Source organism: Eptesicus fuscus, chromosome 3 (assembly GCF_027574615.1).
Source record: "Eptesicus fuscus isolate TK198812 chromosome 3, DD_ASM_mEF_20220401, whole genome shotgun sequence".
Lineage (NCBI taxonomy): Eukaryota > Metazoa > Chordata > Mammalia > Chiroptera > Vespertilionidae > Eptesicus > Eptesicus fuscus.
Window position 1 is genome coordinate 42,324,344 of NC_072475.1, and position 22,577 is coordinate 42,346,920.

A 22,577-nucleotide genomic window follows, 5' to 3' on the forward strand; every position below is an offset into this window, starting at 1 on the left:
TCCGGGTGAGGCCATGCGCCCCTGGATCCGGGTGAGGCTGGGTCCTGGGGCCGGGTGAGGCCGCGCCCCTGGGTCCGGGGGAGGCCGCGCCCCTGGATCCGGGTGAGGCTGGGTCCCGGGGCCGGGTGAGGCCATGCCCCTGGGTCCGGGTGTAGCTGGATCTTGGGTCCGGGTGAGGCCGTGCGCCCCTGGATCCAGGTGAGGCTGGGTCCCGGGTCCGGGTGAGGCTGCATGCCCCTGGGTCCGGGCGAGACCAAACCAGAGCGAGTCGGACCTGCATTACCACCATTTGTCCACCACCCAGAGCTGAAAAGTCAGTGCCGACATGTACACATAAGGAACTGGTGGACGTTGAAATTGGGTCTCAAAAGAACTGTTGGTCCAGAAAGAAACTCACTACAGACTGATTCACTTGCCTGTCAGCATAACTATTATTGCTCGTCTCACATTCGGTTCTTAGAAGTATATTTCTAGTAAAACATGATCTCACTCATCTCGGGGAAATGATCAACAACATAGACTGATGAACAAGAACAGACCCAGAAACAAGGAGGCATCGATCGGACTGTCGGGCCTCAGAGGGAGGGTAGGGGAGGGTGGGGGTAGTGGGGAGAGATCAACCAAAGGACTTGTGTGCATGCATACGAGCCTAACCAATGGTTAAGGACAACAGGGGGGTGGGGACAGCCGTGGGGAGGGGTGGGGGATGGGAATGGGGGGATGAGGACAAATATGTGACACCTTAATCAATTAAGAAATTAAAAAAAAAAAAAAAAGAATGAACTACTCTACCAAGTCCTTAGGCATAAGGTGAACACTTATTTAGTGGGTATGGACTATGGAACCTAATAATGAACTAAATAAAGGTGCTAAGATTCAAGTACCACAAGGGTGTTTTTTGGTTTGCTTTAAACCTTTCGGCTGCCCAAAACCACAAGGGGAAGAAAAGAAAACACTGGATTGATAAAGAAGAAAGTTACACTAAAAATACAAACACCACCCACGGTGTGACTCAGTGGTTGAGTGGCGACCTATGAACCAGGAGGTCACAATTTGATTCCCAGTCACGGCACATGCCTGGGTTGCAGGATCGATCCCCAGTGTGGGGCATGCAGGAGGCAGCCAATCAATGATTCTCTAACATCACTGATTTTCTATCTCTCCCTCTCCCTTCCTCTCTGAAATCAATTTTAAAAATATATTTTACGGAAAGATCAGTCGGGAGCCGAAAACCAGGTGACAGGTTTATTAGAGGAAAGACCTGCCGGGCTGTCTCGCAAGGGGAGAGCAGCAACCAATGCAGAGGTGAGCACTCCTTTTGAGGGGAGGAATGGCAAGGAATGGGGCCTAGGGTACTCGGTGGGCGCTGATTGCTGGCTTACTGTATGGTCTATATAAGGTATATAGTTAGGCACTCAGGTACTTAGGAACAAGGGCTTAGGGTATTTGACAAGTGCTGATTGGTGGCTTAATGTACAGTCCATATAAGATACATGGTTAGGCACTCAGGTATTTCCGGGCTGCAGGATACGTCATGTTTACTGTTATTCCGCCCAACAGTTGGGGGAAGGGAGGATCTATCATTTACAAAAAAAAACACAAAAACCTAATATATGAAAGTAGAAACTAGAAATATGTACAGGGTAGGCACAAAATGTTACAAGGGCAGCCTTATTTGGATATCCAAAGCTTCAGAAGACAACAAAAAATGAGAGTAATGCCACTTCAAGTGCACATTGGATGGATATCTGCCAAAATGAACTATATGCTGGGCCATAAAGCAAACCTCAACCAATTCCAAAAGACTGACAATTTATAGTGTATGGTCTCTGACTACTTGAGAACGTCATTAAAATTCAATAACAAAGATAACAAGAAAATTTTCCTAATAGTCAAAAATTATGCAATACAATTCCAAATAGTATGAGCTAAAGATGACCTCAAATGAAAATTAGTAAAAGTCTAAGCTAAACGGTAAGAAATTATAACACATCAAAATTTGTGGGATGCTGCATAGAGCGAAATTGTGAATGCCTTAAAAGGATGTATTAGAAAAGAAGAGTGAAAAATCAAGAGAACCAAGATAGTGGCGTAAGTAAACACTGGTACTCAGCACTTGCCCCCTCCCACAACTGCATCAAGATTACAAGTAAAATACATAACAACCATCATTCAGAACCACCTGAAATCTGGCTGAATGGAAGTCCCAGTACTAGAGAAGTAAAGAAAGTACATGGAGACTGGTAGGAGGGGCGGAGACGCAGAACAGGCTGGCCTGATACCCACGTGCGCATTTTTTTAATTGGGTGGGGTATCTAGGCTGCGGAGGCCCCCATGGGAAGCAAGGGGTCCCAGCCCCGCATCGGATCCCCAGCCCAGGGTTCCAGAGCTGGGAAGAGAAGTCCCTGTAACTTTGGGCTATAAAAACCAGGGGAAACTCTGGCTGAGTGACACCCAGCAGTCCCTCTTAAAGGGCCAGTGCACGAAATTAACTCGATCCCTCTGGGCTACAGTGCTAGGATAGCAGCTTTGGGGGATCCAGGGACATATGGTGAGGAACTAGATTATCTGGCCTGGGGCAGGAACTTGGGGAGCACCTTTCTCCCAGATGGGGGTGCTCACAGGGATCATTGTTCCTGTGCTGGGACATCTCCCATCCCAGGGCTGACTGGCAGCCATATCTGAGTTTCCATCAGCATGACCCACACTGTTTGCTCCACCATGGTGATTCCCTGAGACCCCATCCCATCTAATTCTCAGCCTCACCCAAGCTGTTGTTTCCAGTAGCTTTTGCATATGAATGGACACCCTGGCTCAGACTTCAGACTTTTCTAAACTCTTTCAAACAAGCAGTAGCTGGCATCAGCATGCTTCAAAGCTATCAATAAGAGGCCCAAGACCTCACACTAGCACCAGCCTGCCTTGTTTCACAGCCTTGCCTTGCCTCACCTCACCTCGCCTCGCCTGGGCACTTCCAAGCCCAATACAAATAGCAGCCATTTGTTGATCTCTCTGTAGCTCCTGCTGGGTCGCCTCAGGCAGTGGCTGACTTTACACCTCCCAGGAGACCCCAGAGCCAGTGCATCCAGTGGACAGCTTCAGACCTTATCAGATTACAACTGTATACACCCACAGGTGACACACTCAAGGGGGCAGACTCAGTGAGCACCAAAGCATACTGAAGCAAGTCCTGCACAGCAGCTCTTCCACTGTAGTCCTAGCTGGTCCTAACAGTCAATTGGCCTGGAGGTCAGTTCCTCCCAGTGATGTCAACAGCAATCAAGGTTCAACTACAACAACACTGTGCATACAGCCCACCTAGAGGGCCCAGCTCAGGTGACTGGGGAGGCTGAGCCACTGGGCTCGACTAGACACCTACTACACAAGGCCACTCTATCAATTCCAGGAGACACAGCAGCTCTACCTAATACATAGAAACAAACACAGGGAAGCAGCCACTTAACTGCAGTTTAAAATGGTTTTCCTTTTCATCAAAATCATTACAAATCATCCTCTGTTAATGCTGATTTGTGACAAGATTTTACAATTTCATCTTGAAAATGTCTTTTCACACAGATAAGTACTGCCAAATACTGAAAAGCAACCCATGAGTATATGACTTTAATTGAGCATATTAACCTCTTAGAAGGCATTATAGAATTCTATTAGATCTTTCTCTTGACATTTGCTTTTATCATGACACTAGCAGCCCGGTGCATGAATTCGTACACATTGAAAGTGAATTAATTAGAAGAAATATTTTAATATTGCTACTTGCCCTTTGTCTATAATAGAAGTGTCAGGTATGAAAGAAAATTAGTATAATATATATGAAAATAATATATAAATTTATTAATAAATAAACATGATATAACAACAACAAAGACATGATATAAAAACAAAAATATGAAATAAAAACAACATTGATACAATGACTGATAAATTGATTAAACTTATTCTAATATCTCCCTGTATATCACGTTAAGAGTAAACACACTGCCCTGACTGGTTTGGCTCAGTGGATAGAGCGTCGGCCTGTGGACTGAGGGGTCCCGGGTTCAATTCCGGTCAAGGGCATGTACCTTGATTGTGGATATATCCCCAGTTGGAGGTGTGCAGGAGGCAGCTGATCGATGTTTCTCTCTCATTGATGTTTCTAACTCTCTATCCCTCTCCCTTCCTCTCTGCAAAAAATCAATAAAATAAATTTAAAAAGAAAAGAGTAAAACTACTTTCAGAGTGCTTGATTAATTTCCCTTGTGATGAAGTATTTACAACTTTAACGTCACACACTCTTTGAACTCGAGAGAAAACAACATATAACTGACCATGTCCGAAAACGGGTTCAGGTAGGAATATTCCTACTCTGTCTAGAGTTTATTCTTGTGATTTATTAATAGTCATCGCAAATGCTGGCATCATGGGAAACTGTCTTTGAATTAATTTAAATGGGAAGCCAATGTCACACAGGGACAAATTAATTTTTAAATAAGAACAACCACTCCTTCCGTAGATCCTGTTAATACTTCAGCTTCGATTATGTTAGGTCAAAAGCTTTTGATAATAAATCTAGTACCATTACAAACACCCCATTTACTATTAAGGTTTCTCAGTAGCATGATGATTGCACGGCATTCCCAAAGGAGTAACGCTATTAAGAAATTTGATGGGGATAGAAACCAAGATGGTGACATAGGTAAACACCTGAACTTGCTGCCTCGCACAACCACTTCAAAACGACAACTAAAAGACAAAACGGACATCATCCAGAACCACAGGAAGGCTGGCTGAGTGGAAATTCTACAACTAGAAGGGAAGAGAAAAGCACACCGACACTGAGACTCAGAGGAGGTGTGGAAGTAAAGTGCGGAGGTGCGGAAGTAAAGTGCGGAGATACGGAGGCACGCGCGGAAAGGGCTGGCAACTGAGGATGCGGTTGTCTTTTTCAATTGGGAGGGAGACACAAGCTCCTGAACACTCTGAATTCCAGTTCCGGGTGAGACTCTGAGGACCAGACTCATACGGGGAGAAACTAGACTGTCTGGCATCGGGCCAGAACACGAGGGGGGCTTTTTCTCAGAGGTGCTTGCAGTGATTACCGCAGGACACTGAGACCCAGGGGCCTCTTAGGGCAGGGCGGACGGTCAGCCATTGATATTGGCTCCACCCTGTTGATTCCCTGAGATCCCGCCCCACCCAATTTACAACTCCACCCAAGCTGTGCAGAGGCTTTTGCATATGAATGGCCTGGTCCTTTGCAATCTAAAATTACCTAACAAACTGCAGCTGGGTCAGAGAGCTGCAGAATTTCCAAAAGAAGGCCCAAGGCTCCACAGCACCTTGCATTGCTTCACAGCTGGGCCTCATCTGGACACCTCCAAACCCCAAACAGAAGAAAAATCTGCAGATCTCTCCATCGCTCCTGCTGGGTGGCCTCAGGCAGAGGCTAAATTTGCACCTCCTTGGAGATCCAAGAGTCAGTGTACCCAGTGGTCAGAGTGGGACCATCCAGATTACAACTCCTCAGATCCATAAGGGACACACTCAGGGGGCAGACTCAGTGAGCACCAAAGCCCCACTGAAGCAAGTCCTGCCCCATAAGGGTGTCTCCAACACAGCAGTTCTCCCACTGTAGACACAACTGATCCTCACAGCCAGTTGGCCTGGAGGTCAATTCCTCCCAGTGATACCAACAACAATCAAGGCTTAACTACAACAAGACTGTGCACACGGTCCACAAAGAGGTGCACCAAGAGTGTCCACCTCAGGTAATTGGGGAGGCTGAGTCACTGGGCCCTACAGGACACCTAGCACACAAAGCCACTCTATCAACACAGGGAAGCAGCCAAAATGCGGAGACAAAGAAACAGGTCACAAATGACAGAAATGGAGGAAAGCAAACTACTGGATATAGAGTTCAAAACCACGGTTATAAGGTTTTTCAGGAATTTTCTAGAAACCGCCGATAAATTTAGTGAGTCCCTCGAGGATGTGAAAAAGAACCAACTAGAAATTAAGCATACACTGTCTGAAATAAAGAATAATATACAGAGATCCAACAGCAGACTAGAGGATCGCAAGAATCAAGTCAAAGATTTGAAATACGAAGAAGCAAAAAACACCCAACTGGAAAAGCAAAAAGAAAAAAGAATCCAAAAATATAAAGATAGTGTAAGAAGCCTCTGGGACTACTTCAAGCGTACTTACATCTGAATTATGGGGGTGCCAGAAGAAAAGAGAGAGCAAGATAATGAAAACCTATTTGAAGAAATAATGACAGAAAACTTCCCCTACCTGGTGAAAGAAAGAGACTTACAAGTCCAGGAAGCACAGAGAACCCAAACAAAAGGAACCCAAAGAGGACCACACCAATACACATCAAATTAAAATGCCAAGAGCAAAAGACAAAGAGGGAATATTAAAAGCAGCAAGAGAAAAACAGTTAATTACCTACAAGGGAGCACCCATACGAATGTCAGCGGATTTCTCAACAGAAACTATGCAGGCCAGAAGGGAGTGGCAAGAAATATTCAAAGTGATGAATAGCAAGAACCTACAACCAAGATTATTCTACCCAGCAAAGCTATCATTCAGAATTGAATGTCAGATAAAGAGCTTCACAGATAAGAAAAAGCTAAAGGAGTTCATCACTGCCAAACAAGTATTGTATGAAATGCTGAAGGGTATTCTGTAAGAAGAGGAAGGAGAAGAAAAAGGTAAAGATAAAAATTATGAACAACAAATACATATCTATCGACAAGTGAATCTAAAAATCAAGTAAATAAAAAATCTGATGAACAGAATAAACTGGTGAATATAATAGAATCAGGGGCATAGAAAGGGAGTTGACTGATAATTCTCGGGGGGAAAGGGGTGTGGGGGATGCGGGAAGAGACTGGACAAAAATCATACACCTATGGATGAGGATAGTGGGGGGTAAGGGCAGAGGGTGGGATGGTAACCCGGTGGAGGGGAGCTATGGGGGGAAAAAAGAGGAACAACTGTAATAATCTGAACAATAAAGATTTATTTTTTTTAAAAAAGAAATTTGATGGGAAAATTTTCCTTTTCGGCATCATCCATTGAATCGATGGAATCATCACTCAAATATGTGTGAAAATCTCCATCGAGTATATCCAAATTTTCTTCATTTAATTTTTGAACATGCTCATTTTTTTGAACAGAAAAATCACACATTTAGATATATTTTTAATATTATCTATAGATATACTATTTCCAAAGGTAGCTTCAATAACAGATTGTTACAAATCATTTCACAGGGGATTTCAATATCCATTCCTAAATGAAAACTGCTATCAAGTTTGCCATTTCCAAGTTTTACTAACCATTCGCTATAAGCAGAATCCTCTGATCTCATATTTGTTTTAAGAGACAACTTTCTGGAGAAACCAAGATGGCGGCATAGGTTAAACACCTAACCTACAGCCGGGCACAACAATTTCAAAAATACAACTAAAAGTCAAAACGGACATCATCCAGAACCACAGGAAAGCTGGCGGACTGAAATGCCCACAACTAGAAGGAAAGAGAAAACCACAAGGATAATCAGAGGAGCCGTAAAAGCCTGAGGTATGGAGACACGAGCGGAGACACGAGCACGCGCGCGTGAGGGGAGGACGGAGCCGGAGAGGAAGGGGCGGCTGATGGCCTGGCCGGCGTTCACTAGCAGGAAGGAGATAAAAGCTCCAGATTGCGCTGAACACCAGCTCCGACTGCACTGAACCCCAGTTCTGGGCGAAACCCTGGGAAGCCAGGCGCACGCTGGGGGAATGAATCTGGGCTGTGGGGCGCAGGCACAGAGGAGCGGCGGAAGACAGAGCTCCAGAGGCGCGCACGGGAAGGTGCGCAGAGAAGGGACTGTTTGCCTGTGCCGCTGAATTACCCTGGTGGGAAGGAGACAGAGGCGCCAGACTGCGCTGAGGCCCAGTTCCAACTACACTGAAACCCAGTTCCAGGCAGGGGTCTGGGAATCCAGATTCATTAGGGGAGAGACTGGACTGTTTGGCAGAGGGTGAAACTCCAGGGCGCGTTTCTCTCACTCAGAGGTGTTTGAGGGGAGTGCAGAGGGACGCAGACGCGGGAGCCTCATAGGGCGGGGCTGACAGGAAGCCAAGGTTGTAGGCTCCACCCTGTAACTCCGCCCCATCCAAGCTGAGCACAGAGTGCCTGCTGAGTGTCTCAGGAAGTAGCTGACCTACACTATATTGGAGACCCAGAAACGAGGGCATCTAGTGGTTGGAGTGAGATGACAGCAGATTTCAACCACTCGCATAAGGGATACATTCAAGAAGCAGACTCAGTGAGCGCCAAAGCATTGCTGCACCAAGACCCGGCCCATAAACATGTCTCCTGCACAGCAACTCTTCCTATATAGACAAAGAGGGTCCTCACGGCCAATAGGCCTGGAGGACAATTCCTCCCAGTGACACCAACAACAATCAAGACTTAACTATACAAAGGAGGACCAAGATGGAGGCATAGGGCGGAAGCCTGATTGTTGCCTACCACAACAATTTTGAGACTAAAACAGGAGAGCAGAGCAGACACCATCCAGAACCACCGGAGGGCTGGCTGAGCAGATGCTCTACAACTAGAATAAAAGAGAGGGGTACGCAGGATGATGCTGATGCCGGTGACCCAAAGTCCACACTTATAAGAACTACGGCTCAGGCGACACAATGGCGGCCTGGAACGTGCTCGGCGCAGTTCCCCCGGCGGTCTCCAGCTGAGGGGACGGCTCCACTGGCTGCCGAGCACGGACAGACGAGCCCCTGGGAGACATGGGGTAGGAGACTCCGCGCTTGCTGACGTCCGAGTCCTTCAAGAATCTCAATGCCCCAGAAGCAGCCAAGTGCGCACGCTCGGCGACCGGCCACCACTGCAGACCCAAGGGCCGACACAGTGACACCGGACCAGCCCGCCACCGTGCACCAGGCACACCGGAGCTTCGCTGAGCCACCGCCCAACGAGTTCTGTGGCAGCCGCCCTGGAGTTCTGAGAAAATGGCCGAAGGAATTGCTGAGAGGGAATTGACCAACAGGAATTGGGATCAAGAAGACGAAACCCCGCTGAGACCCGGGTCCGGGCGAGGCTGCGAGCCTCTGGGCTCGGGTGTGGTCACATGCCCTTGGGTCTAGGTGAGGCCTCACGCCCCTGGGTATGGGTGAGGCCACACGCCTCTGGCTCCGGGTGAAGCCGGATTCCGGGTTCGGGTGAGGCCATGCGCCCCTGGGTCCGGGTGAGGCTGGGTCCCGGGTCCGGGTGAGGCCATGTGCCCCTGGGTCTGGGTGAGGCCTTGCGCCCCTGAGTCTGGGAGAGGCCATGCGCCCCTGGGTCCGGGTGAGGCCAAGTGTCCCTGGATCCGGGTGAGGCCTCGCGCACCTAGGTCCGGGTGAGGCCACGCGCCCCTGGGTCTGGGAGAGGCCACGCACCCCTGGGTCCGGGTGAGGCCATGTGTCCCTGGATCCGGGTGAGGCCTCGCGCACCAAGGTCCGGGTGAGGCCACGCGCGCCTGGGTCTGGGAGAGGCCACGCGCCCCCGGGTCCAGGTGAGGCCATGTGTCCCTGGATCTGGGTGAGGCTGGGTCCCAGGTCCGGGTGAGGCCACGCGCCCCTGGGTCTGGGAGAGGTCACGTGCCCCTGGGTCCGGGTGAGGCCATGTGTCCCTGGATCCGGGTGAGGCCTCGCGCACCTAGGTCCGGGTGAGGCCATGTGCCCCTGGGTCCGGGTGAGGCTGGGTCCCGGGTCCAGGTGAGGCCGTGTGCCCCTGGATCCGGGTAAGGCCACGCTCCTCTGGCTCCAGGTGAAGCCGGATCCCGGGTCCGGGTGAGGCCATGTGCCCCTGGATCCGGGTGAGGCTGGGTCCCGGGCCTGGGTGAGGCCACGCGCCCCTGGGTCCAGGTGAGGCCACGCTCTCCTGGGTCTGGGTAAAGCTGGATCCCGGGTCCGGGTGAGGCCATGTGCCCCTGGATCTGGGTGAGGCTGGGTCCCAGGTCCGTGTGAGGCGGCGCGCACCTAGGTCCAGGTGAGGCCACGGGCCCCTGGGTCTGGGAGAGGCCAAACGCCTCCGGGTCTGGGTGAGGCCACGCTTCTCTTGCTCCGGGTGAAGCCGCATCCCGGGTCCGGGTGAGGCCGTGTGCCCCTGGATCTGGGTGAGGCTGGGTCCCGGGCCCGGGTGAGGCCACGCGCCCCTGGGTCTGGGTGAAGCTGGATCCCGGGTCCGGGTGAGGCCATGTGCCCCTGGATCTGGGTGAGGCTGGGTCCCGGGTTCGTGTGAGGCGGCGCGCACCTAGGTCCGGGTGAGGCCATGCGCCCTTGGGTCTGGGAGAGGCCAAGCACCCCTGGGTCCGGGGAAGGCCACGCGCCCCTGGGTCCGGGTGAAGCCGGATCCCGGGTCCGGGTGAGGCCGTGTGCCCCTGGATCCGGGTGAGGCTGGGTCCTGGGCACGGGTGAGGCCACGCGCCCCTGGGTCCGGGTGAGGCCGTGTGTCCCTGGATCCGGGTGAGGCTGGGTCCTGGGTCCGGGTGAGGCCACGCGCCCCTGCGTCTGGGAGAGGCCACGCGCCCCTGGGACTGGGAGAGGCCACGCGCCCCTGGGTCCGGGTGAGGCCATGTGTCCCTGGATCTGGGTGAGGCCTTGCGCACCTAGGTCCAGGTGAGGCCACGCGCCCCTGGGTCTGGGAGAGGCCACGCGTCCCCGGGTCCGGGTGAGGCCATGTGTCCCTGGATCTGGGTGAGGCCTCGCGCACTTAGGTCCTGGTGAGGCCACGTGCCCCTGGGTCTCGGAGAGGCCACACGCCCCTGGGTCCGGGTGAGGCCACGCTTCTCTGGCTCCGGGTAAAGCCGGATCCCGGGTCCGGGTGAGGCCGTGTGCCCCTGGATCCGGGTTAGGCTGGGTCCCGGGCCCGGGTGAGCCCACGCGCCCCTGGGTCTGGGTGAAGCTGGATCCCGGGTCCGGGTGAGGCCATGTGCCCCTGGATCTGGGTGAGGCTGGGTCCCGGGTTCGTGTGAGGCGGCGCGCACCTAGGTCCGGGTAAGGCCATGCGCCCTTGGGTCTGGGAGAGGCCAGCCACCCCTGGGTCCGGGGGAGGCCACGCGCCCCTGGGTCCGGGTGAAGCCGGATCCCGGGTCCGGGTGAGGCCGTGTGCCCCTGGATCCGGGTGAGGCTGGGTCCTGGGCACGGGTGAGGCCACGCGCCCCTGGGTCCGGGTGAGGCCATGTGCCCCTGGATCCGGGTGAGGCCACACGCCCCTGGGTCCGGGTGAGGCCACGCTCCTCTGGGTCCGGGTGAAGCCGGATCCTGGGTCCGGGAGTGGCCGTGTGCCCCTGGATCCGGGTGAGGCAGGGTCCCGGGCCCGGGTGAGGCCATGCACCCCTGGGTCTGGGAGAGGCCACGCGACCCTGGGTCCGGGTGAAGCTAGATCCCGGGTCTGGGTGAGGCCGTGTACACCTGGATCCGGGTGAGGCTGGGTCCCGGGCCCGGGTGAGATCACGCGCCCCCTGGGTCTGGGTGAGGCCATGTGCCCCTGAGTCCGGGTGAAGCCGTGCCCCTGGGTCTGGCCGAAACCAAACCAGAGGGAGTCGGACCTCCGTTACCACCATTTGTCCACCATCCAGAGCTGAGGGGTCAGTGCTGACATGTACACATAAGGAACTGGTGGACATTGAAATTGGGTCTCTAAAGAACTGTTGGTCCAGAAAGAAACTCACTACAGACTGATTCATTTGCCTGTCAGCATAACTGTTATTGCTCGTCTCGCATTCAGTTCTTATAAGTATATCTCTAGTGACACATGATCTTGCTCATCTAGGGGAAATGATGAACAACATAGACTGATGAACAAGAACAGACCCAGAAACAAGGAGGCATCGATCGGACTATCGGGCCTCAGAGGGAGGATAGGGGAGGGTGGGGGGAGGGGGGAGAGATCAACCAAAGGACTTGTGTGCATGCATACGAGCCTATCCAATGACTAAGTTCAACAGGGGGTTGGGGCATCCGTGGGGAGGGGTGTGGGATGGGAATGGGGGGATGAGGACAAATATGTGACACCTTAATCAATAAAGAAATTAAAAAAAAAAAAAGAGACAACTTTCTGAAACATCCCCAAACACTACAGTACTTTAAACTTGTTTGTACTATGGCTGATCGCATAGCATGCAGCACAACACTGAGATATTGTCGAAAATCCCCTCCGAGAAGGAGAACTTTCCCACCAAATGCAACATTCAAATTCATAATTTCTTAGTAATCTGTCTATGGCGTTTATAGCATGACTGGATGCCATGGTGCATTCATCAATAATGAAAAGTTGGGCCTTTTTAATGTTTTGGCAACTTCACTCTTTATATTGAGTCTAGAAATTGAAGTTTCATTTAATGGAATTGGTCATTTATATTGGGAATGAAAGGTTCTTCCACCGAGAAGTAAATTTGCAGCAATTCCTGTAGACGCTGTGGGTAAAACTGTACCACCATGACCTCTAATACAATGTTTTAAAACTTTATAAAGATACTAGAAGCCCATTGCACGAAGTTTCGTGCAATAGACTTTTCCTTCACCTGGCTGCCGGCAGCAGTTTTCCGCCAGCAGCAGTTCTCCTCTGGCCACCCGCCGATCGAAGTGCCTCCAGCCAGCACTATCGGCCACCCCAAGAGGAACTCTGATCGGGAGGCGCTACGATCGGCGGGTGGCCAGAGGAAAACTGCTGCTGGTGGAAAACTGGTGCCGGCACCCACGCAATCGGCCACCCCGAGTTCCGCCACCAGCGTCTTCTTCCGGCCCCATGGGTCCTTCCGCAGCCTTTTAGGCCGGTGGGAGGAGTGGGGGGCGGGGACTCGCTCCTACCACCAGCCAATCGGCCACCCTGAGTCCCGCCCCCCGCGCCTCCAGCCGGCCCAATCGTGGGCGTAGCGGAGTGATGCAATTTGCATATTACCTTTTTATTATGTAGATGTTTTTCTACTACCACTTAGACCATCCAAGAAAAAGCATTTGGGGTGTACAGTTTGATCTTCAATGGCTGAAGTTATAGTCTGAAAGGCTGCCAAATGTTCATCATTCAGAGAATTTATCAAAACCTCTGCCTACTGTCACTCGTACAATTCATCACATGTATTTGTATTCGTTAATAAAGGATAGTCTGGAATTTTGAAATGTGAACATTTCATTCCATGCAATGTGAATACCTCTTGAATTTCATTAAGGGCATGCATTTCACAGTTCATACAGGCACCTTCTCTTCGGTATAATTTCCAACAAAAATCTTCAATAAAATGAGATTTATTCTCATCCCATAATTTGTCTGCATCAGAAGGACATCCAAACACGCATATACACTGAGTGGACAGATTATTATCGTCTCTGAACGCATAATAATCTGGCCACTCAGTGTATGTATGTATGTATGTATGTGTATCCTATATAATAAAAGGCTAATATGCAAATAGACCGAATGGAGGAACAACCGAACAAATGGTCGCTATGATATGCGCTGACCACCAGGGGGCGTGCATGGAACATGGTGGGCATCGGCTGAGGTGGGATGCAGCAGGTGAGCGGGGTGGAGCAGGTGAGTGGGGGGTGCTAGACCAAGGTGGGGTGCCAGTCGCTGTCATTGGGGCAAGCCTCTGGTGGTTATTGAAAATACTTTGCTCCCGTGTGCTGTGGTCCTGCCCGGCACTCTCACCCACTGCTGGCGCCTGGCACCGGTCCCCAATCAGGGTGCAAACAGTGGCTGCTGGCCCCGAGGGCTTCTCCACCTCCCCCTGCTCCTGAGGGTCGATCGGGGCAGCAGCCACTGCTCGCACCCACTGACAGTGCCGGCCCCACTTGCACCCACTGCTGGGTGCTGGCCCCAATCGCTCTGCACCATCAGCAGCTGCGAGAGGGGCCAGCGCTGTCAGTGTGTGGGAGCAGCAGTGACAGGAGCAGGGCCACCGGCAGACAGGGGACCAGGGGCTGTGGCAGGAGGGGCTGGGCAGGGGCGTGGAGGATGGGTTGAGATCCACCCCTTTGCCCACTGCAGCCTCGCAGCCCACAGTTCCTTTCAAGGTGCACAAATTTGTGCACTGGGCCCCTAGTATGTATATGTGTGTGTGTGTGTGTGTGTGTGTGTGTGTGTGTGTGTGTGTATATACATGGGCGGTTGGCTGGCCTGCATACTGGTCGAACTCCTGGTCGAGGGGACAATTTGCATATTAGCCTTTTATTATATAGGATATATACTGAGTGGCCAGATTATTATACGTTCAGAGATCATAATAATCTGGCCACTCAGTGTATATTGCCGTAGTTGTTTGGGCATATTAAGGATGATCGCATCATCAATCATATCTTTCCAGACAGTGTCGTTGATTAAAAATCCTGATGATTAGCAGCTTCATGAAGTGTATCATAAATTACACCTCCTACAGTTCGCAGATCAGCAAAACTTATTGTACCTTTTACATGCAGAAGCAAAAGTCTAAGGTAATATCATCTGGTTCTTTAAAGCTCACAGTGAACAGCCTACCTAATACTTTATTCCCACCCTTTTGGCATTTTCTCCACGAGAATTATTAAACACATAATGTTGTGGAATCTCCCAATAATAATAATTATGCACGTCGGAATCTTCTCTAGTCAATAAGAACCAGGCCATCAAAGTCGAGTTATGCCTTCTAGTCCTATCTATACTTTGGCAAAATCATCGGTATGAAAATACAAATTCTGGTCATTTGGCAAATTAATAGCTAATCTTGTGTGAAGGCATGAGATTGGTCATGCATTCGCATTGCAAAAAGTCTCCAAACAGCCTCAGGAGCGCTCACATACCTGGAGTCAATGAAGTCCTGTACTTCGTCATGATTGATATTTTTTTCAGAAATTTGAATATTTGCACAATCGTGCCCTTTATAGATGTATTTAAATAAATATTTGACACTTTTAACTGATGCACAGATTTCAACATTTATATGACAGTTATATTTAAGGCACAAATATGGGTTATAAGGGACAATCCAAGTGTTATCAACAACTTCATTTCCAATAGACATGGTGCTACCAGATCTTCGTTTGTATTTGGGATATCCATCAATATTTCCAATAGTTGCATTTGGAAATTCTTTCGGATATCCCTTTGAACATTTTCCATACATGGACTACGTGGATTTTGTATTCCACATGGTCCATGTACCATATTTGATTTTACAATCTGAAAAAGTTGAGGACACTGATCTACATACAGAATTTCTGCCTTAACTATACAGTCAATGTCAGCTCCCACATGGGGCTCCCCGGCACTGAGGTTTGTGGTGAGTGAGTATATGTAAAAGACAAACAACACAAACACATTATGAGGGGGAGACTAAAGCATTTTTGGTACATTCTTCCGAAAAACAAAGTACAAAAGTAAAATAAAGACTACTAATAGCCATAAAAACAAACAAAAACCCCATGAACAAAAAAGTGAACAAACTTACCAACAATGAAATCCTCTTATTGCATAAGTTTGTTTCTTTGACTCTATATAACAATGCCATGCTCTGCCATCCCCTGGGTAGTAAGTCACTTCCTGTATTGGAGAATGCCAAATTCAAAAGCTCAGTGGTTGGGTGTCGACCTATGAACCCCTTTGATTCCCAGTCAGGGCACATGCCTGGGTTGTGGGCTTGATCCCCAGTGTAGGGCGTGCAAGAGGCAGCCAATCAATAATTCTCTCTCATCATTGATGTTCCTCTCCTTCTCTCTCTCTCTCTCTCTCTCTTTCTCTTTCTCTCTTCCCCCCCCCCTTTCTCTTCCTCTCTCTTCCTCTCTAAAATTCAATTAAAAAAGAATATTTTCTAAAAAGTGCTTAGCCTGGAGATCCAAGATGGCGGCAGAGTAAGGTGGAAGTAACACTCACCTCCCCACAGGTCCAAACTGGAATCACAGCTAAAATATAGAACAATCAACTTGAATAACCAAGTGAAGACTGAATATAAGTCTTATAACCAAGAATTTACAAAAGAAACCACATGGAGACTGGGAGGAAGGCTGAGAGGGAGAAAGGGCTGGCCCACCCCCACATGTGGCAGCTAAGAATCCAGAGGGATATCTCAGTTGCAAAGGTCCCTGTGAGGAGCATGGGATCTCAATTCCATGCCGGGCTCCCCAGACTAGAGTACCAGAGCCAGAAAAAAGCCCACAAACATCTGGCTGTGAAAATCAGCAAGGATTCTCAGAGAGAGATGAGTCTGCTCGAAACCCAGGCGCCCTCTTTAAGGGCCAATGCACAAAATCTCCTTTGCGGCCACTCACCCTGTGCTCCAGCAGAGGGAGGATGGATTGGAGTGGACTGGCGTTCTGTGAGGACAGATTGGGTTGTGTGGCTCCAGGGAAAGAGCTGAAGGGGCAGCTGCCAGGGTCCCTATGCTAAGTTTCTCTCCCACACACGCCATCTTACCTGAGTTGAGCAGTCCCCTCCATATGGCACCAGCCCATACTCCCAACTCCCTATCACCACCCTGCTGAGCTCACCCTCTGCGAAGGAGTCAGCTTCCTGGGTCCACAGTGTAGACTTTCTTGGAGGGCTCTTGAGGGTGAATTCAGAGGTGTCAGAGACTGAGTTGTATACAGGCTCTGGGCAGGAGCCATCCCTCCCTCTGCAAGCACCTGACCCAGTGCAGCCCCCACATGGGAGATCCACCAGCCCCACTTTCCCAAATCCTAGTGGCCCCTACAGAGCAATCAGCTGGCTGTGGCCAGCTTGGGCCCTTGGTACAGACTCTCTTGAAGATCTCTCCAGGAGGGAGAGACTGAGGTGTGTGGCTCTGAGGTGGGGCCATTTTCTCTTGCACACTCGACTGGTGCTACTGTTTCTATGCAGAGCTCTCCCTTCACAAGGCCAAATCTTGGGTGGTTTGGGCCTGATGAACTCTGCTGACTCCCTGAGACCCCACCCCACCACAAGGGCAACTTCCTTGTTTATAGCCAGATCTCATGACTATCATGTATCTGTAAAGGTAAACTGCTTCCTCGAAGATGACAATTAATTTATAACAAACTAGCATGGCATTTACTATGTGCCAGGCATTGTTTTCAATGCCTTATAGATACTAACTCACTTAATCCTCGTAACAACCCTATGAGGCAGGTACTATTATTACCCCCATCGCACAGCTGAGGACCCTGAGGCACACATGTTAAATAACAGCAGGGATCTGAATCCAGGCTCCACAGCTGAGGCTCCTAATCATTACGTTATGTGCCTTTAAAAGAAAAAGATAAGCAAACAAATCATGACTGTACACAATGACCTCATATGCACCCTTCTGGACAGCCCTCCTCTCTTCCCCGAGGTGAGTATCAGATGAAAGTGAACTATGATTCTCTATCTCTGACTCTCCTAACTAATCTCATTATAAGCAAATGGTAGTTTCCAGAGTCAAAGTCACAGGTACATGACTGGAACACTAGGATGTAAATGAACTATTTTTACTTAATTACAACAATGTACTTCTGATTGTTTTTAAGCCAAAGATGAGCAGAAGCTAAAAGATAGATACATTATAGACTGGAATTTAAACATAAAATAGAAGCAAGCAAAGCACAAAACATCAGCAACTGTACAGATGTCCTCCCATGCTTGTAACTATTTGGTTAGATGCCTAATTTCTCTTCCTTTCTAGGCTTCCTAAAAAAGCTTACCTGGCCAAGCATGCCAGGAAAAAAAAGGATGCCTGTTTAAAGGTAAAAATAAATTTATCCTACCACATTAACATTTTGTAAAGTGAGTCATCAAAATTCTAAGGTTGAATGAATTAAAATAGAAATGAACCAAAGGAAAAGACTTAATTTATTCAAACTATACTATAGGAAGACATAAATAACGTGACAGGGTAGAGAAACGTGAGTCAGAGACTATTTTGGGGACCAATAAATAGTGATTGGAGATGAATTAATTGATATCCAGGTTTCATACGTACATTAATCCATTTGGAATTAACCCCAAAAAGTTATATAAAAATGATAAAATAAATAGGACAGACAAAATTAAATGGCATATTTAATACAGATATGGAAGGGAGATCGCCTCCATTTTCCCCCAAAGCCAGAAACGATTAAAGGTAAGATGGATGAGTTTAAATATGAAGAGGAAAACTTTTTGTATAATGAAATTAACATTAAGGGAAAGGGGAATAAAGCTAAAGAAGTGACCAGGTTATATAATATATTTTGAACAGCTAGCTTTTCTGAAAAAGACATGATTTTATAGTCCATCACTCAATGAGTATTTGTTGAGGGGCTAAGGACCAGGCCCTGGCCTAGGTGCTGGGGATGCAGGCGTAAACAAACAGACCCGCACCTCAAAATCACCACCTTAATGCTGGGTACATTCTAGTATTTCTAAAAGGTCAAAATCCAGAATAACCTTCTAAATTGGTTCTCTCAAACTCTAAATTCAATGTCACCAACCAAGAAATATAAGTTAAATTTAAAAATAAAATTACATATACCTTAATAAAAATAGATATAAAATCTAATACGTGAAGGAGAAAGACAAACATAAAATCATCTGAACACTGCACCAATTATATACATACTAGAGGCCTGGCGCACAAAATTAGTGCACAGTGTGTGTGGGGGGGTGTCTCTCAGCCTGGCCTGCACCCTCTCGCAATCCGGGATAGCTGGCTTCTAACCGCTCACCTGCCTGCATGCCTGATCACCCCTAACTGCTCGCCTGCCTGCCTGATCGCTCCTAACCACTCTGCCTGCCTAACTGATCTCCCCTAACTGCTTCTGCCTCAGCCCCCGCTGCTGTGGCTTCATCCAGAATGATGTCTGGAAGGTCATTTGGCTGTCCGGTCTAATTAGCATACGTGCCCACCTGAGGGAAACAAGGAACATTTGATCCATGAGCAAATAAATGGCCATGCTTGTGCAAGAGACTTTCCCTGCTGTGTGCACTCACACCATCCCCGCGGCTGCGATCATTAGTGCACCCACCACACTGCGGGGCACCACTTGTCTGGTTTTTCCCATCTCATTTTCTCAGGCTGCCAGAGTGGAATGTCTGCTGACAGGGCAACCATGGGGTTCCCCCTGCATGGAGGCCTCCGTGACAAGATAGCAGGGGCCAGAAATCATTCTCCAGGCGGAACAACGCCTGCCTGACAGCAGGACAACAGCAGGGTGGCCTTCCTAAACCTGGAGACTGAGGATTCACCCAAGTTCTTACGAATGCAGAGATAGCAGGCAGTGACTGGCAACACCGAGGTGCCTCGCATCTTCCCGGGGGATTGAAGGCCGCAATACTCCGGCCTGGCACACCCCACAAAGAAAGCAGTCCCTGGAGCATGATCAGAATGGACAGGCCTCGGATCCTACAGGATATTCTCCCTCCGCTCTCCTTAATCACAAGGTCTTAACACAAACACAGAACAGGCAGCCTCTTCTTATCAAGCTTTCTGGGCCAAGTCAAAGCTTTTCTGTACTGCCCCAGGCCCATAGCTGCCTTTATGACAAACCTCTTGGGAGACATCTTTTTAAGGGGAACTGTTGTTGTACAATTTTAGATACAGGTTTCAAGAGACTCAAAATATTAAAAACTAAATTAAAAGGAAATTAAAATTTTATTTTAAATTAAAAAAGACAGTGTCCTCCCAAGGACTGCTGACATCAGGCTTTCCCATCATCCCTACCCCCAAGTTAAAGAAACTACCAAGGACATTTCCTCTCCCAATTCTCAAAACATCCTTGAGTATTTACATGATCCGGACCATCTCAAGCTCTTCCCTAAAGAACTTCCAAATAGTGGCCACTTCAATCAAGAGGGACAGCAAAATTCTCCAGCTTAGCAGCTATGAATTAACCCATGCATCTCATCGGTAACTACCTGTTCACTCCTTATGCTATAGTGCCTCGTGCTGAGGACCAGCTGTTAATGCCAGTGAATATAACTGCACAACATCACCATAGTAAAGCAGGTGTTTTCCCACAGTTCATAATCTGGTATTACTCTGTAATCAGCAGAAATTTGAGGGCTTTTAGTTGTTTTATTTTTATTTTTATTTTTTAAATGTATTTTATTGATTTTTTACAGAGAGGAAGGGAGAGGGATAGAGAGCTAGAAACATCGATGAGAGAGAAACATCGACCAGCTGCCTCCTGCACACCCCTTACTGGGGATGTGCCCGCAACCAAGGTACATGTCCTTGACCGGAATCGAATCTGGGACCTTTCAGTCCACAGACTGACGTTCTATCCATTGAGCCAAACCGGCTTCGGCTAGTTGTTTTATATATACGCTAACTTCCAAGGAACTTATTCAAAGTTCCTATTACACTGGTGTGTGAGATTAACTTTGTTGTTACAATGATAAGGTTTCAAAAGATTACACTGAACCTGAGTCACAGGGGAAAAAACCTTACAGGGAACACTTGGAGCCCCATTGGTTGAGAGGAAGAGACTTTATCCCAAGGGATCTAGGGCAGAGGTTCTCCGTGCTGGCTACACAACAGAATAACCAGGGGAGCTTTAAAGCAACACTGAAGCCCGACTCCAACCCAGAGACTGGTTTAATTGGTCTGGGGTAGGGTCCTGCATCGGTATTTTTTCAAACGACTTTAATATGCAGCCTGGGCTGAGAACCACAGATTTAGATAGATGAATACTGGTCTTTTGCATTTGACAAAAATCCCTTAAGTCTAGGCTTTGGCTTAAAAAAATAAATTTATAAATAAAACTTTCTTCAGGGCCATGTGTATGCTCATGTTAAATGCTTAGTATAAGACATCAGTGGTTCCATCCTGTGACCCCGGGACTGCAGAGCAGGCTGGAACTGCTGACAATGGTGAGAAGCAAACACAAAGGTGAAGATTTGAGCAGTTTGGCTATTCTTCCACTTAGTTTTCTTAGTCATGAAAACTAAGTGATTGCTAAACACCATGTCTGCTTTGGTAAACAGAAGTTTTCATCTGATATAACACCGTTAGGTTGATTCTTTGAACAGCTAATTTAAAAAATAATCTTATAATTTAAACATATATAACATCTACTTATCTAAATAGGCTAACTCCCTAAAAGGGGGGTGGAAAACAAAGGGAGAGAAAAGCTTAATTTTGCTAATTAGTGAGCTTCAGTGTGGCAAATTAACATTAGTCTGCAGATTTTTTGGTGTTTTTCTTGGTGATCCTCACCCAAGGATATTTTTCCTTTGACTTTTAGAGAGAGTGGAAAGGAGAGGGAGAGAGAGAGAGAAACATCAATGTGAGAGAGACACATTGATTGGTTGCCTCCTGCATGCATGACCAGGGCCGGGGAACCTGCGACCAAGGTACATGTGGTGACCGGAATCGAACCCAGGACCCTTCAGTCCACAGGCCAACTCTCTATCTACTGAGCCAAACCGGCTAGGGCTGCAATTCTTTTTTAATTGATTTTTAGAGAGGGAGGAGGGAAGAAAGAAAGAGACATTGATCAGTTGCCTCTCCCTGCTATCAGGGATGAAACCAACACCTAGGTATGTGCCCTGACCGGAAATCGAACCTGAGACCTTCCAGTGCTCGGCATAACGCTCCAACTGAGCCACACCGGCCAGGGCATACATTAGTCTGTAATTTTTATATTAACAGATTCAACGGTTGCAAAACCTTCTGCAGGCTGGTTTCCTGTTCTGGCATTGACCTTTTATTTTTGATTAAGAGAGAGGGAATGAATGCTGAGGCATTAAAGAAAAATTCGCAGAAGGCTACCTAAAAGCAGAACCAAGATTTCATTGAAAAACTTTTCATTAACCATTTGTAACTTCCAAGTTATCTATCTTAACAAAATAAAGACTGAGGTATTTAAAACTGCTTAAGAAATAGGAAGCTTGAGCATCTACCCATGTACCAGAAGGTCAAGGTTCAATTCCCGGTCAGGTTACATGCTGGGTTGTGGGCTCAATCCCCAGTGAGGGGAGTATGCAGGAGGCAGGCGATCAATGATTCTTCTTTAAAAAAAAAAAAAAGTACTTTTATTGATTACAGAGAGGAAGGGAGAGGGAGAGAGAGATAGAAACATCAATGACGAGAGAGAATCATTAATCAACCACTTCCTGCATGCCCACACTGGGGATCAAGCCCACAACCTGGGCACTTGTCCTGACCAGGAACCGTGACCTCCTGGTTCACAGGTCAATGCTCAACCACTGAGCAACACCGGCCGGGCCCGATCAATGATTCTCATCATTAATGTTTCTATCCCCTTCTTCCTCTCCCTTCCTGTCTCTTGAAACAAACATATTTAAAAACAAAACAAAACAAAAAAGAAACAGGAAGCTAGTTCTAATACTTTTCTTCCTTTTTAACAGAAGCTCCTTTAACTGCTCACGCCAACAGGCTATATTTATTCCCCTTAGGCAGCATTTCCTAGCAAAGCAGCAGCAGCCCTGCTGCAGATGGCGTAAAAGAGCTCATGATCAAGGCCACCTCAGGAGACCCATGCACTGCAGGTTCAGTCACCATCCAGCAAAGCCACCTGGGCGCTGCACCAATAGCAGCACTGTTGTCATCTCTATCAGAGAGCTCTGGCCTGCTATTGGAGACCAACACC

At 48.4% G+C, this 22,577-nt stretch overlaps 1 protein-coding gene across 4 annotated transcripts in view; it reads right to left on the reverse strand.

The window, feature by feature from the left end:
• Positions 1 to 22,577, reverse strand: part of LOC129148560 (ATP-binding cassette sub-family C member 5-like) — a 157,716-nt gene that overhangs the window by 118,554 nt on the left and 16,585 nt on the right. The window lies entirely within an intron of this gene.